Source organism: Strix aluco, chromosome 1 (genome assembly GCF_031877795.1).
Source record: "Strix aluco isolate bStrAlu1 chromosome 1, bStrAlu1.hap1, whole genome shotgun sequence".
Lineage (NCBI taxonomy): Eukaryota > Metazoa > Chordata > Aves > Strigiformes > Strigidae > Strix > Strix aluco.
Genome location: NC_133931.1, coordinates 137,143,946 through 137,159,312, shown reverse-complemented (window position 1 = coordinate 137,159,312; position 15,367 = coordinate 137,143,946). Strand labels below are relative to the sequence as shown.

At 38.5% G+C, this 15,367-nt stretch overlaps 1 protein-coding gene and 1 long non-coding RNA gene across 4 annotated transcripts in view; both read right to left on the bottom strand.

Moving 5' to 3' along the window:
* The window catches only part of HDAC9 (histone deacetylase 9), a 489,787-nt gene that overhangs the window by 335,952 nt on the left and 138,468 nt on the right, over nt 1–15,367 (bottom strand). The gene's annotated exons all lie outside the window — the stretch shown is intronic.
* The window catches only part of LOC141928567 (uncharacterized), an 89,200-nt gene that overhangs the window by 3,020 nt on the left and 70,813 nt on the right, over nt 1–15,367 (bottom strand). The gene's annotated exons all lie outside the window — the stretch shown is intronic.

Here is a 15,367-nt window from a genome sequence, read left to right as displayed (position 1 = left end):
AGGAAAGAATAAGAACAGAACAAACATACTGTTTTCCCAGCCTCCACAACATCTTGAGCCACACTCATCTTCTGATATATTTAAACCATAGCAAGAGTAAAACTTTCATGTAAAAAATCTGCAATTTTCTCTGGAGATTTTGAGTCTGTGAATATTCTTTGTTTTTAGCACATAAAATGCTAATGATTTACAGTGATTCAATACAGATATAGTGATAGAACGACACATGCCTGAGCACCAGTATGTGACCACACATACACGGGAATTCAAACTTTAAAAGCTCTGATTAAAAAGGCAGGAAATACCAGATTGATCTCGACAGCGCAACTTTCATTTTAATACCCTCGTGCATGGGTGCTGTAACTGAATCTTTAACCACACCTCTATGTGCTGTTTTTTTTCTACAGAACTTATGATACATTTGCTCACAGCAGTCATTGCTCTATTACATCTTTTACTCTCCCCTCTTTAATCATTATGTAGTCTTCACACACACCTTATTCTTTGCATGGAATAGCAATGCAGATATAAAGACATTTATTTCAAAGCTCCTGACATGTCCTTACAGGTTTTCCTCTGATTCACATGCTCAGTTTTGAGTTTTGCAGTCTGGTAAGATGTGCAGCAGGTTACTGATCCACCAAAGCAGAAGTGCAGCGCTAGAAGACTGAAAGTAAAGAGGAGCCACTTGCAGTTGCTGATCTGGGACATTACCTGTGACGTTACCTTCGTCCTTAAGCAGTGGTTAGCATACCACAGCTCTCTCAGCGATCCAAGCACAGCTCCTCTAAGCTTCACCTGCAGTGAAGTGTTGCAGTGGATTTCTTTCCTGTCCCAGTCTCCGCATCTAGCCAGCCCCAAGCTGCAATCCTACAGCTTCCAGTCACAGTGCCAGTGTCCCTGTCTAGGAGATCACTGTGATACCTCCACCACATAGGTCCCCTCCTTCAAATGTTTTGCTACTTTCGTCTCTGGGTTTCTCCTTGTGCAATGTGAGATCTGTTAACATTCCCTGCTCCGGGCTGTTTTCCTAAGAAGTCCCAGCATGCTCAGAAACCCACCAAGTACAGGTTTCCTACCTGTAAACCTTTATTGTCAGTTTTGATCCAGATGTCCTAGAGTGGCCACAACAGGCAGCAAGAGCACAGTGGCAGGAGAGTCCTGCCCGTCCCTGGGGTTCAGAGAACAGAGCAGTGCAAAGCTGTAAGGCACAGGGGTCATGTACATCTTCTCTACACCAATGTTTGCAATGCCTTTACAAAAGTAAACTTTGTAATACAGGCAAATTGTAAAGGGACAGCTTATTCCACTTCAAACCCATATTTAACTAGTCAGCGCATCTGTTATGAGTTTCATATTAACTAAAGTGTTAGCATAGACAAAACCTTTTCCTCAATATTTTAAAATGTACATATTGCACATACTGCTGGTGGCATACAGTACACGTTGGTGATTTACCTGCAGCTGTATTTCAGTGAGCAAATCCTTTTCACTCTGCAACACCCAAGCATATATCCCCATCATACTGGGCCAAAAGGCGACAGCAATGTAAATCCTTAGAGATTACATGGCCCCTCATGAATGGTTAAGTGGAGATTATTTAAAAGACTTAATTACACAGAAACCTGACACACTCCTTTTTAATGGCCAGGCAGACTGTTGTTTATTTAGTTTTTGAAATCTAGTCTAAATTGGGACTTGAGAAAAAAAAAAGTAGTCTAGGTTTCAATTAACAGATTGTCTTCCACTAGTCAAGGGATAATTTGAGCTGTAGAGAAACACGTGTAAGAAGTAAAAATAAAGTGTAAGTACTTCCTCATTTAATCTGTAGTTCATCACTGGTATTACATATTTACCCGCATAGTCTAGTTTAAGGTATATTAACAAAAAGTAATATTGTATGTTACTATATATTAGTTATTAAATCTTTCATTACTGTCTAGTTTATCAGCAACAGTTTAGAAAAAACATCATAGAATTAGGAACAGGATAGATAGAAGCTTCCACAAGGAAACTGTGCAGCAAAAAGAGTTTGTCAGTTGACAGCAACAAAATATTTTTATAAGAGAAAGTGATACTCCTTAGTAATATCAGTACCAATTTTGGAAATGTTTTGGCTGCAACTATGCAAATCAGTGACTGGGACTGTCTGTTTAGATGTATTTGGATATATTTATGATAAAAATGTTGGATGGAATGTCTACTGTGTAAAAAAAAAATACTTTTTTTTAATAAAAAAAGCAAATTCTTAAAATCTGAGAATAATATTTCAAAACCTTTGTTTCATAGTTTTTATTCATAATGACATTAAAATTAATTTATTAACTCAGACTGAGGTACTGCACTACATCAGAAAAAGCACCTAAGCAATGCTCTTCAAGAAAAAAAGAAGTATTATGCATGAGAATGAGGAACACTTAAAATTTGAGTTATGAACTAGGCATACAATAGTGATTTGCTATTCAAATTGACTAACGCCTAGGTCAGAAGAAATGAAGCATATTATTTTCTTTTTAATGATTAGCCTGAAAGAACATCTGCACACTGCTCTTGGCAGCAGAAAGTAGCAGGAGGGAACTTATATAGGCAAGCAAGATTAATTCAGGTTGTTAACTCGTGTGAATTTCTGAGTTTGCAATGTACTTCAGAGTCAACAGAGGGCAGGATGATTCTCTACCACAGATTCAAGAAAACAAATTGACAGAATTAATACTTTCTTCATACATATGACTCCTCAAGATATTTCTTTAGCTTTTAAAATATACATACTCCAATACTGTGAGCAAACATGAACAGAGGTCCCCAGTCACAAGAAAATACACATATATAATTTTTTTTCTTTTCAAGGTTAGTTTCTATTCTAATTGTACCAAACAGTATTGGCTTGTGTGTACCTATGTACTTTAACAAAGCGCAGGGAAAATTAATTTCTGTTTGAAAAATGAACACAAATTGAAATCATACAGCAAAATTAACACTTAATAGCTTTACAAATGCTAATGCTTTCAGTAAGCAATTAGCAAGCCAAGCTATCACACAGTCACTGCCTGCGCTGCAGACTTTCTGTCATGAATTCCAGACTTGCGCTCTTCTGCTAAATCTGGCTGAAATTTCCCAATGTGTTTTAAAGCTTGAGGGGGAAAGGCAGAGCATGCTATCATTTTAGCCTCGTTGCCTCATGAATGAAGCCCAAAAGTTCAGAATTTAAAACAGTAGTTTGGTTGACCTACAAATCTTGACAATAAAGGATTACAGGTTTTTAAGCATCATGATACATTTTTGCTACCGTTTACGAAAATGGCTGTTTTAAAGAAGTTTTATACAAAATGCATGCTCGACTTACTAGTTTTCTTAATTTTTATATTTAAATTCATTAAATGCCTCACTCCTTCAGTTCTCTAAGCTGTCTTCCATCCATTTGAAATCCCCATTGTTCTTGTGAAATGACAGTATTCTATCTAAGAAGGAAAGCAAATATCTAAGAAGAAAAGCAAATAGCTATGGCTCATACGGTATTTTCACTAAATTAGTATAAGTTTCACTGATGCCAGTGGAAACCAGAATTCATCTACCCTACAGATTGCATCTGCATGTCACTAGGGTTAAACAACAAATGAAAAGGCAGTTAGATTTATCAGTTAATTAAGCCTGGGGAAAAAAAAATCATTATTCATTTAAAAAAAATAATTGTTTTGCTGTTCTTTCATTTATTTAGTGATAATAACAAATAAGCTTTGATGATGTTGTCATACTATTTTTACCACTCACCTTTCAGAAGGCTGCACTAAATATGATTTGCACTGGTAAAAATGCCATTGTCATGGTGCTGTGAAATGAATAAGCACCCAGCAACTAATACCAGAGAAGCAAATTTTTAAAAAATTGGCATGCACAGAATTGCTTCAGTAGAATTGTCCACCCCATCATGCTGCAAGTCCAAGTACCGCTACAGGGAGCAGATATAACACTACTCCCCGGTTCAAGCTCAAGAGGAACCAAACCACCTTTGGTGGCAGGAGGACAGGGAGTCTCTAGGACACCTTCAGATCCTGAAAACATGTATCTTTTGGACCAACAAAGAATCCTGAATCTACACAAGGTACCCAGTTTGATCCAGCAGACTCCTGGAGTTGACCAGGAGCCACATGAATGACAACCAGCTTAGGGAAAGAACATGCCTTCCTTCTCCATGGGAGGGTAAAGCTCATCTATCTGCTATACTTCAGCTCCTGACTTCACTTGTGCAGTTTGCCAGTCTCCTCTGGGGAAAGCCCTACCAGTGGGCAGGATTCTTTACTTGACACATCAGTCCATGCAGAGTTCAACCAAAAACCTAAATATTTTTAACTTGCTGACTTGCCCCACCTATTCAAAACTTGCTGGAAATTCCCCGGCAGGTTCTTCAGCGTGTGAGCTGCCCCAGGCAGCTGCTGTTGTTTGCAACACTGACAGCACATGCCTTCAGTGACCACTGAGGCAGACGTGGTGTCCCGCCCTGCAAGGGGCCAGCAGCAATAAACCTGCCCACCTTGTGTTGCTTCGTTGGACATGCTCAGGCCTCAGTCACCGTACCCAATCAGGTACTGGCCCATTGCTGAAGGCTTTGTCAACAACGTCAAAGTATCCAGCCTCCCAACAACACGTCTGAAGTACTTACACACAGTCACAGAGAAGACTGACATACTGGGAACAGAAACTGCACAGGCAGTAAAAAAATAAAACAAAAAATAAGCTGAATATAATATGTTGAACATATTCTATTTTCATATTGAATTTAAAACCTCCATTTTTAAAGAATATAAAACTTCTGCAACACGTGCATTGAAATACTACTGAACTGAATGAATTCACAGCAGAAAGGTCTCAGACTACATCAGGGTTATGGTTATTGCCATAAATTTTGATTAAATGTTTATGAGTCAGTTGAAATATTGCAGGCAGGATCTTTTTTTCACTATAGGGTGCACAGATACAGTGCAAAATCCTCTAGAAATATAGGGGATTGTGGGTTTAAAATATGATTATTTATTGTCAGATTGATTTATTATGGCAATGGTTAGGGGCCCCACCTGAGATGGGAATACCACCAAGCAAGGCTCTTTTTAAAGCAGAAGGGGGGAAAAAGACCAACTCTGGGCTCTGTTGGGTGGAGATAAAACAGATGTGAAAACTAAAGAAGGGGAGAAGCAGCATGTTAGCTCTGTAATAAAAATAAAGAACTGAAACACTGAGATGAGGCAACTTGTCTAAGGTTTACAGTGGGCAGAGGGGCACTTACACCAAGAGCCAGCCCAAGCTTTCAACTGATGCCAGGCAAAAAAGCTGGAAGCAGAAGTGGACTAGACTGTGCTCCTGTTTTAATTAGAATATCACACTAGACTGTGCTCCTGTTTTAATTAGAATATCACACTCAAAACCTTAAATTTAGAATCCTCTTTAACCAAATGTCGTATCACAGTGTCACAGACAGGAAGATGCTGCTTCAGTAAAAGCACCTTTTACAGCTGTGTAAAAACTTCGCTACGGGTAAAGTTTTCTGATTGTTCTGGGTACATGAAGTCCAAAATCCAGATGCAAGCTACTATGAAAACAAAAACTGCAGTAAATTTAAGGATTTTTTTCCCAGCCTCTGTTGCACACGACTATGTGCTCTTTGAATCAAAACTTCCTACAAGTATGGTTTTGATCTGATGAACTCATGACTGATTCAACTAACTAGTTATCCTTCAAATCCCATCTTGCTGAAACAAACTTTCACAGGGATATTCCTCTTTCCTTTAATTCCCAATTGTTGCACATACCATAGAGTGGTTAAATTAAATGCACATTTAGTAAGTTTGCTCTGCAATCATTTACTTGTGCAGGAACAGCTTGCACACTCTGGAAAGTTTAGCTTGTTAATTATGAGTCCATTGCTCGATATTTATGCAACTGACATTACCAGGACATGCAAAAATGCGTAACAGCTATTTACATTCCTGTGTGCCCTGAAAAGAGCAGAATTCCTTTGGAAATCTTAGTGCATATTTATGCATTTGAAGACCAATCTAATATATAAATATATATCTATAAGGTTCTGCAAGCTCCTGAAAACTTGCATAAGCTGAATTTGCATGCATGAGTTCACAATGCAAACAACACCATTTTAAAGCAGCAAAATGAAGTAATAATGTGTTTAAATAAACAAAAGAATAAATAAATCCTGTTTTATGCAGCCATACTAGCCTCACCCCGTCAAATACCACCACAGCTGAATGAAGAACCATTACTCAGCCCTTCACTGCATTGCCAAGCAGCAGCACTGCTGCTGAACAGAAAACTGGCCTGCAACCGAAAACTGTTCCTTGACAGTGCTGAGAGGATGCACCACATCTGTGACTGACTGAATTTGAAGGGACAATTAGCAGAAAGCCTATTACGGCTTTCTGTTCACATCACAGAATCAGAATTCATGCCCCAAGTGGTCCTCTCTAAGAAGAGGTAGACCTCTGATATACTCAGGTATTGAGGGTAGTCACAGAAGTGGGCTGTCCAGCTGTCCTCCTCTTTCCTCAAGCATTTCTGCTACTCTAAGCTCCCAGATATTTCCAACATTGCCTTCCTATTGCTCTTTCTGCTGCTGCTTGAGCAGTTTGGGCTTCAGCTTCTGGAAGGCTCACATGCAATTATCATTTAATCAATCACCCACAGTTTTCCCCAGCATTACAGCTGGCATAAAGCAAGTGGTAAATTTTAATACTTTATAGTTCCAATGATGCTAAAGAAAAACAAGAATCTTTGTGTCTGGCGCAGCTTAAAGCACGTTACAATCAGAGGAAGTTTATGAGCTTCTCAAAGCAAAATGTAACTGTGGAATTGTATACAACAGGAAGAGTATGGCAACCTAACAACAGAGATTACAACCAGTTCACTCCAGAATTACACATCTAAAACCATGTGTGTTTATTTAGGTATATGCAGAGAAATGTGTTATCATTATTATAATTTTTTTGATATCTACCTGTTGCCAAATTGAAAAGAAACAGTCCCTGGCAAATAAATCACCACTAATTAGCAGAGTCTCACCAGCTGAGTGCCTGTCAAATCCTTTTAAGTGACTGAAATTAATTTCAAATACTTTGTTGGGTTTTTTTAAACAGTGGGGAAAAAGAAATCATTTAGCAAATACCACCTGAATCCCATGAGCTCTTCGATAATACTATGCCTGTATTAAAAATGTTTTTGGAAATCCTTGCATACATTTCCAGTATATTGGAAATAAAGACGACTGTCAGATACTCTTATTAGTCACTTGGAAAAGCCAAAACAGCCCAGTGGGAGGGAGAAATGTTATACTGATACGATGATGAGTCATTGCAGTTTTGATTGAATCAGGGCCATTTATTTGAAAATCTATTGCCCCAAAATGTTCCCTAATTTGCAAAACTCTTCTTTTTTTCGTTTTTCTTTTTCTAACTGGATATCTTATATATAATTTTTTTTCCTTCACTTTATGCTCAGGAATTTTCTGTTGGCCCTTGTGTAGCATGATGCCTATAACATCCAAAACAGAGGGCTCCAGGATGTCTGCCATAAGAAAATATACTGGCTTGCTTTATTTTTAAACATTAATACAGTTGGCAGCCATGAGGACATGAATGACATGATTTACAAGTTTGTGGGCCAGACAAAGAAGGATCAAAAGATTATCTGCAAGCAAAGAGTAAACATTTCAAACTGAGGAAATAGGAACAGAAAAGGCTCATCTGTACGCAGACCAAATTTTTCCAGCAGCCCGAGGTAGTGGGGAAGAGCGCGGGAACTCCTCTGCACCAGCTCCCTCTGCAGGGGTCAAGCTGCAATCCTGGCGAGCAGATTTCACCCTCAGAGTTTATAATTGCATGTAATTTCTGTGTCTGAGTAGGAAACAAATGCACAAGTAGGCAGACCACTTCCAATGGCTGGAAAAGAAGCCTAAGAAAAATGTCATGGGTTTTGGGAGTTTTTTTAAACCTAGGTATAATATCTGAGCTCAGGTGCTTACACTTTTGAGTGTCTAACTGTGGCTGCAGTTTGGATCCTTGCCATAAAGAAGACACAGTATATTAAGAAGTATCTGCACTCTGAAAGAAAGATTGGTGGTTTGATTATGGCACATGGAGTTTGCAAATGAATAAGCTAAACTACCTTCAGCAGCGCCCCTGAAAATCAGTTGTTCCCTCTTCACACTCTGCAGCACAAGCCTGATGAGGTACATCTCACATGTTTAATGCTTTCCTCAGGTATTGCTCTCAGGCTTCTTCCAGACCTGCCTTTAGAGACACCAGAAGCAGCACCAGAACAGGAGCAGAACGAGAGTTTTATATTATGAGTTCAGAATACTGACATTACTTGGCCACTCCTGGTTTCTCCTGGTTTCCAGGTCTTCATAAAAGACATCAGACTCTTCTTGGTGGTGAAGATCATACGAACTCCTAGAAACTGCCAGGAACAAGCAGATGGGGACAAAACCACATAACATGTCTACTGGTAAGCTACAGACCACAGTCTGGAGAATTCAAAAAGCATCAATTACTCCTAACTTTGAAAGACTCTTTGAAAGACATTTCTGACTCCTTCCCACACCAGCCCCCAGGGAAGAAACGACTCTGTCATTCTGCTCTTAGCCCAGCATAGAAAGCAAAGGACTGCTTCAGCTGCACCGTCCAGCACAGAAAAGGAAAAGAGAAGTGCACAATCTGAACCAGGGTGGGGGCCAGGAAGGATACTGCAGCCAAATCAAACACTTTCCAAATGCTGGAACAGAATACAATCCTAAATACAAATGAACCCTGCTGGTTTTATGATCTGCACAATGAAGTGTATCAAGGTATCACTTCAAGGCTACATCCTATTTACAAATACAGCACTCAAGCCTTTCAAGAGCTGTAGCAGTACTAGGTAAATACATGCTACTAATTACTTCTTCCCAAGGATTGAGTTGTTGCAGTTTGGAGCTGAACATCAGAGAGTCTTGTTCATGCTTCTTTTTTCTCCTTTTCTGTACCCAAATGAATATTTTCTGAACACAGTAACTGGAAAAAATGGCCTTCTCGCTCAAGCATTTAAACAGTCAGTCCTCTAGTGAATAATAATAAAAAAGAAAAACAGTGTTAACCGGATGGACTGAACTCCAACCAACAGCTCCCCCTCCCAGCCAATTCAAAGAGGATCAAGAGAAGCAAAAAGTGAAGTTTAGAATTCAAAGGCACTGTGAACCAAAAGGTAAGTTTTCCAGTGATAGCAGGAAAATTTTAACATGCAGAGGCTCATGCTCAGAGTTTTGTGATGACAAGGAACCTTATACCACAATGTCTCAACAGAGTGCATCTTACATGTCACTGAAAAAACACTGTACTTAACTGTAATGCCATGTTTAAACCTAAAAGATAAAGGGTTTCTATTTTGTTTCATAAAATGAGAGGTAAATTTTACTACAGCTGTGTTGGAAGGACAGTCATCAACTTCTACAGTAGGAAACGGCATACATTTCGAGGCAGAATTTGACCAAGTTCACTGCAAGCATTGCAGACTCACAGAAGCACTCGGGTTCAAAGGGACTTTGGAACGCGTCCAGTTCAACCTCCTGCTCTGCCAGATCAACACTGAATTTGGATCACATTGTTTAGGGCTTGATCCCATTGGGCACTGAAAACCTTCAAGGGGGGAGGCTCTACAATCTCCCAGAGTAACCTGTTTGCTTAATTATCCTCTTATAGATTTTTTTTTTTTCCCTTTTATTTCCAATTTATGACAACTGTTTCTTGTTATCTTGCTGGGCATTTCCGCAACAAGTCTAGCTCCACCTTCATGGCAACGTCCTCTTAGATACATCAGAAGGCTGCTATTCCCACTTTTATTCATACCTTTGTGAAAAACATTTAACTAAAAGTAAGTCTCAAGGGCAACTTAGAATGTTTTTTTGGACACACAACACACACATTGTTTGTGTTCAGCTACACAGAGAGAATGAACTCATTCATCATGAGGCTATGTGATTCATCACATAGACATCTCCAGACATCCAAGTTCCTTATGCATGTTACACAGACCATAGATAAATCTACCTGTCTTGTGGACACATATCTAACCAGCATACCAATAGGGCATTTTGTATTTTGAAAGCATTTAAGCTGTGATTTCTGCACTGATTTTCAGTTCTGAAAACAGTTTTCAACATTCTCAGCAGCTTCAAATAGTCATTTGCTTTCCTTCCTTAAAAAAACACTCAACAATAATAAAACACAAAACAACAAAAAAAAATCGAGAAAAAGCCCACAAAACAGTCAAATGTTTAATCAAAAGGTTTTCCTCTGCTTTCCACCTACCATTTCCTGTATCCACCCACATATGTTTATATGCCCTGACTCAGAAGGATACATTAATAGTACAGTGTAACAGCAGCAGGCCTAGAACATGAATTTCACATCTGAAAATGTGAGATTCCCAAAATTCCCGGTGAAACATGTACATACATATTTTGAATACTTAAGAAGATCCACTATGTTGAACCTAAAAGTTGCGATATACTTATGAGTCAGAAATCTATTTTAGTTCATTTAGGATTATGTTTATGACACTCTCTAAGCCCTACCTTTGAACTAAGGTACTTATACCTTATATAAGCACAAAAAATAATACCTCTAATACCATTTAAAGCCCTCTAAAATGTTTATTGGTTTCCCTAATACTTGCCGAGTATATAAAATACTCAATTGTGAAACTGAGTGATTTAAAGCTTTTAATAGGTCTCTAGAAGGAAAAAACTGTATAATTTGTTTGTTGCTTTTCCTCTTGTAAAAAGCACACCTATACCTGAAACCTGTGCTCCAAAACAACTCTTGTATATACCGTGTGTAGATTCCGGATTCAGATTAACTGCCACATGAGATTTATACAACATAGACTGATGCATAGTTATAGTCCCAGTTCAGTTCCCACGTATGCACAAGGCACCACTGCCTTCACAAGCACATCACAGCAAAAGCACAAGCACAGTGTTCAATGTTGCAATCTCAGAGAAAATGGAATAGATCTCATTTTTACTTTTTTTTTTTTTCCTTTTCTCTGAATAGCAACATACTGCGGCATATTCATGGAGCTGCATGTTAGAAACTTCCTGTAAGTGTAACTTACATTTCTCATTCAACTCACATGACATTTTTTGATTGATGCTATGTGGCTAAAACCATATCGTTTGAAAATCTCCAATTTTAAGTGCAGTTAAGAAACAACCTTTTCCTCATTGACATAAGTGAGTCACTGATAAATGTTACAGTTCAGCTTTTCCAGGCACAAAAGACACTTGACAACAACCTACTGCACTTTGACTTGTGCTCCTAAACTGGTCAAACACAGTGCCTCAGAAAAACATTTCTAATTACTGTGAGAACCTTTATCAATGTATTAGTTGTTAACAATACAAGGAAAATATTATCAACAGTTACTTGATCATGTATCTGTAGATAGACGCAATTTACTTTATCTTTTAGCAAACTCCAGTGTGAGGAGAAACCATCAACAAATTTCTCCTATTCTGATTTCTACCTTTTATCTTCTGCTCTTCTTGCTCTTAAAATCTTTCACCAAAAGGCAGTTCTCCACCTGCGTTTGAATTATGTTACATTTGTCTTTCACAAAATCCATGCAGAATTAAACTGAAAAAAATAGTATTCTTATATACACATATATTACTGTATGTGCACTATTATTTATATAAGAGAGTCCACACGCTTATTCAGGCATCTCAGGAATGCTGTACAAAACCCTGTGTGCAGTCTCAAGCACCAAGTCTACAAGAGAGGAAATCTGTGTTTGCTTTCACAATAGTAAATCAACTTAATGTGAGGGACAGAACAAAATTCTTTCTTACTAGTCACCTGCTAGTTACTTTGATATATTAAACATGCAGAAAATAAAATAAAATATGGTCTTTAACCATACAGTTTTATTTGTAATCCCTGACTTCCAAACACTAAACACAGACGCAGCACAAACATTCAAAGTCCTGAGAAGAGCAGCAGCCGTACCGGCCCAGATGCTCAGTGGGTCCAGCAGCTGCGCCTCGGAGCCCGGCTCTGCCATCCCCTGCACCTGGGAGCCCCCAGGTCTGCAGCCTCACGCGCCAGTGGCTGGCACTCAGGCCTGCCAGCCCACCTCCAAGTTTCTTAGGGTTCATACAGGCAGGCTCAGGGCAGAGGGATTACACAGGGGATGGTTGGACTTAGGTTATAAGAATATCGACTGCAGCAATCATGTGTAACACTCATGACTGTAATGACCAGCAACCTGCTGGTAAGTGACAAGTTGCTTCTATACCCTTTTCCCTCCATCTTCCCATGTTTTATCCTCCTCAACCCACCTTCATCAACCTTTGATCCTCCCCCCAAATATCTCATACCAAATCTTCCACATACTTACAATCCCATTAAAATATCCCCTAATAAATTTTATACAATCCCAAAATACTCTGGCTGCAGGAACTCCCATAAAGACCAATGACCCTTCAGTCAATAACCCTGTTAAGATCTCATGGCATCCTAGGGAGAGGTTTCTTTGGTGGCTTTCACACCAGGGACCTTCAGCGCGTTAGGCACAGGCGTTGGCAGCGGTTGGGTTACTGCTGCTACTACCAGACAGTGCAATCGCCGGTCCTCCAACTCTGCTGCACCTTCGTGTTCCCCTTGCTCCGTCCCTGCTCACCACACCCAACAGGTACCTGCGTAACGATCCTTTTCAAAAGTGATTTCATTTCGTTAACAAAATCATTAAAAAACTTGAAATTCATTTCAGATGGTATGATCTGTTGTCCAGTGATAAAACATAAACTAAATTGAATGTTCATGTTTTGATGAAATATAATTATATTTTAGAAAACTTCATGACTAATTACGTGAGCATGATTACTCTAGGTCGACAGTGGGACAGCTTTTAAATTGGCAGGATTATGAATAGTAAAGGTAGGTATCTATTCACTGCAAATGCACTCCCAAACACACAGGAGCTCCCCATCCAAGAGTCAGTGAAGTCACCAGAGCTGGGCAAGGGTGTAGCAAAGCCAGTGCCAGTGACCTGTTAAAAACAGGCTTGATTTTATTAATAATCTAGCTTTCAACAGAACTGTTTCCCTGTACAAGAGCTATTTTAATAAGGAAGCATCATGGACTTAGCACTTCCATCATATGCTACTCATGACAGAGACTTGGCACTTGTCACCACCGTATTTACTATGGTTATATCACAAATAAATGGACTAAAATAGAAATGAAAAAAACTAATAACTCTAAAAATTACTCAAAATACAGGCCTTTATTACGAAGGGAGGATTTCAGCTTAATTGCTTAATTGCCTAGGGGAAAATCTAGCCTAATAAACACTGAATTCAGTGCTATGTTGAGGATCTAATTTGGTATGCTACGGCAGCTGAGAGAAGGATTTCAGTGATAAGAGCTGCAACACGCAGACAGAACAGAGGAGAATTCTGCAGCATGAAGTCTGCCAAACCCTTCCATTTTTTTAATTCTAAGGGTTTGGTTTATACCAGATTCGCAACTATTTAGCATGATTTTCATACTAAGAATAAGAGAGGAGCCGATAAGTGTCAAATTCCAGGAAGTTCTTCATACTTTTTTAAATGAAAAATAAATTCCATTCCAAAATGTAGCCCAGTGGATCTCAGCAGAAAACAGCAACAGTAGCAATAAATCTGTTAATAATTTTAGAAGTTTATTTGCAAGTTCCATGGTCCTAAAATAGAAATAATGTATATTCTCACCCAGAGATAACTGGAATTTCAAGGAACAGCCAAGGAATGTCAATGATCAATAAGAGAGATTTACTTGAACAGTTCAAAGTTTGGGAGCGGTTCCGAATACATCCCTTTCAGATCTAATTTTGTGTAAGTGACCTAGATTATTTAAATGTAATTTATGGCACCCTAGTTCTCTCTTACTTTTCACTTAGGAGATGTCTGGTGCAACACAAAATTGACATTTCAAATACTATAGCAGCAGTTTGTTTCCTAAGCAATTATACGATGCACTGATTTCCTCAAGGAAGTAAGCAAACAAAAATAATTACATAGCACAAGACAAAGATCTACAAACTTTGGTAAGAATTCAATCTTGTTACAAGGTCTCTTGACAAATACTGGCACCTGAGCATCATATAAATCATCCGTTCCTGCCCTTCTATGTTCCTAAAGCAGAAGTCACCTATCAGCATCTGTACACACCCTAAACTCTCAAACTGGTACACCATTATCCTTCTTAAACAGATCTAGATATTGGCAATGCTGCTGTTAGATATTATATTAACTAATCTCTATTACAGACAACCATTCTGGTTCCGTCTTCCTTAATCCTGTTCCTTTGACAAAAAGGAGTGTAATTATTTGTGTCTTCCACTGCTGTTTATGCAGTTTAGTTATATATAAAGAGGAAGTTGTTTTATAACAGTTGGTTCTCCTCCACACTCTGAATAAATATAAACTATAATAAATATAATACATGCGGACATTTCAAAGCCCACAGATCTCTTACTCAATTCTTTTTGCTCATACTTACTTTAAATGAGGATTCATAAGACCTTGACATTACTTTTAGAGTAGGTGCAGTACCCACACACACTCTGCTCAACTCAATATTGGACCCTAAAGAAAACCAATCCTCAGTTCAAATACAAGCTGACAATTTCAGGCTTAACAGGATTGCAAGAATTTATTTGAAAGCAGAAATCAACTAGATTTTAACTGAATTTAAACTGCAAGTACTGTTTCAATTACAGAAATGAATTTCACCATGTCTAGCTGCATTACTGAGTACTACCTGCATTTCCAAATTCACCTTAGTATTGGTATCAGCCATTGAAATCCTTAATCCACAGGTAAAATAACAATGTGCTATAAAAAGAAGTGTGGGGAAAAAAAGTGGAGGATTGCTAACTGGATTACAGAACACATTGTAGTCTCCAGTGAGAATGGTGCATAGACAGTTTCAGTTTTGAGCATGAGTAATCCTATTGATTCATACAGAAGTACTCGTATTCTTAAGGTTTAGTATATACCTCCATAAATTGCTGAAAAGCGAACAGCAAAGATCTTAAGTGGAGAAGCAGCATCCTCCCTTCTAAGAAAGCAGTCAGATGCATTTAAAAAACCTGTTCTCTTTTATTTATTTCTGCATGTGAAATTAGGGAAAACAAAGCTTGAGAACCCCAACAGCCCCCTGAACATTATTGCTTTCTTAAAAATGTACTTAGCTTGTTCATTCCCCCTAACAAATGTTCTAGGCATCTTGATACAAAATGTATACAAAAAGACACAGAACTATAGCTAATACTGATTTTTTTA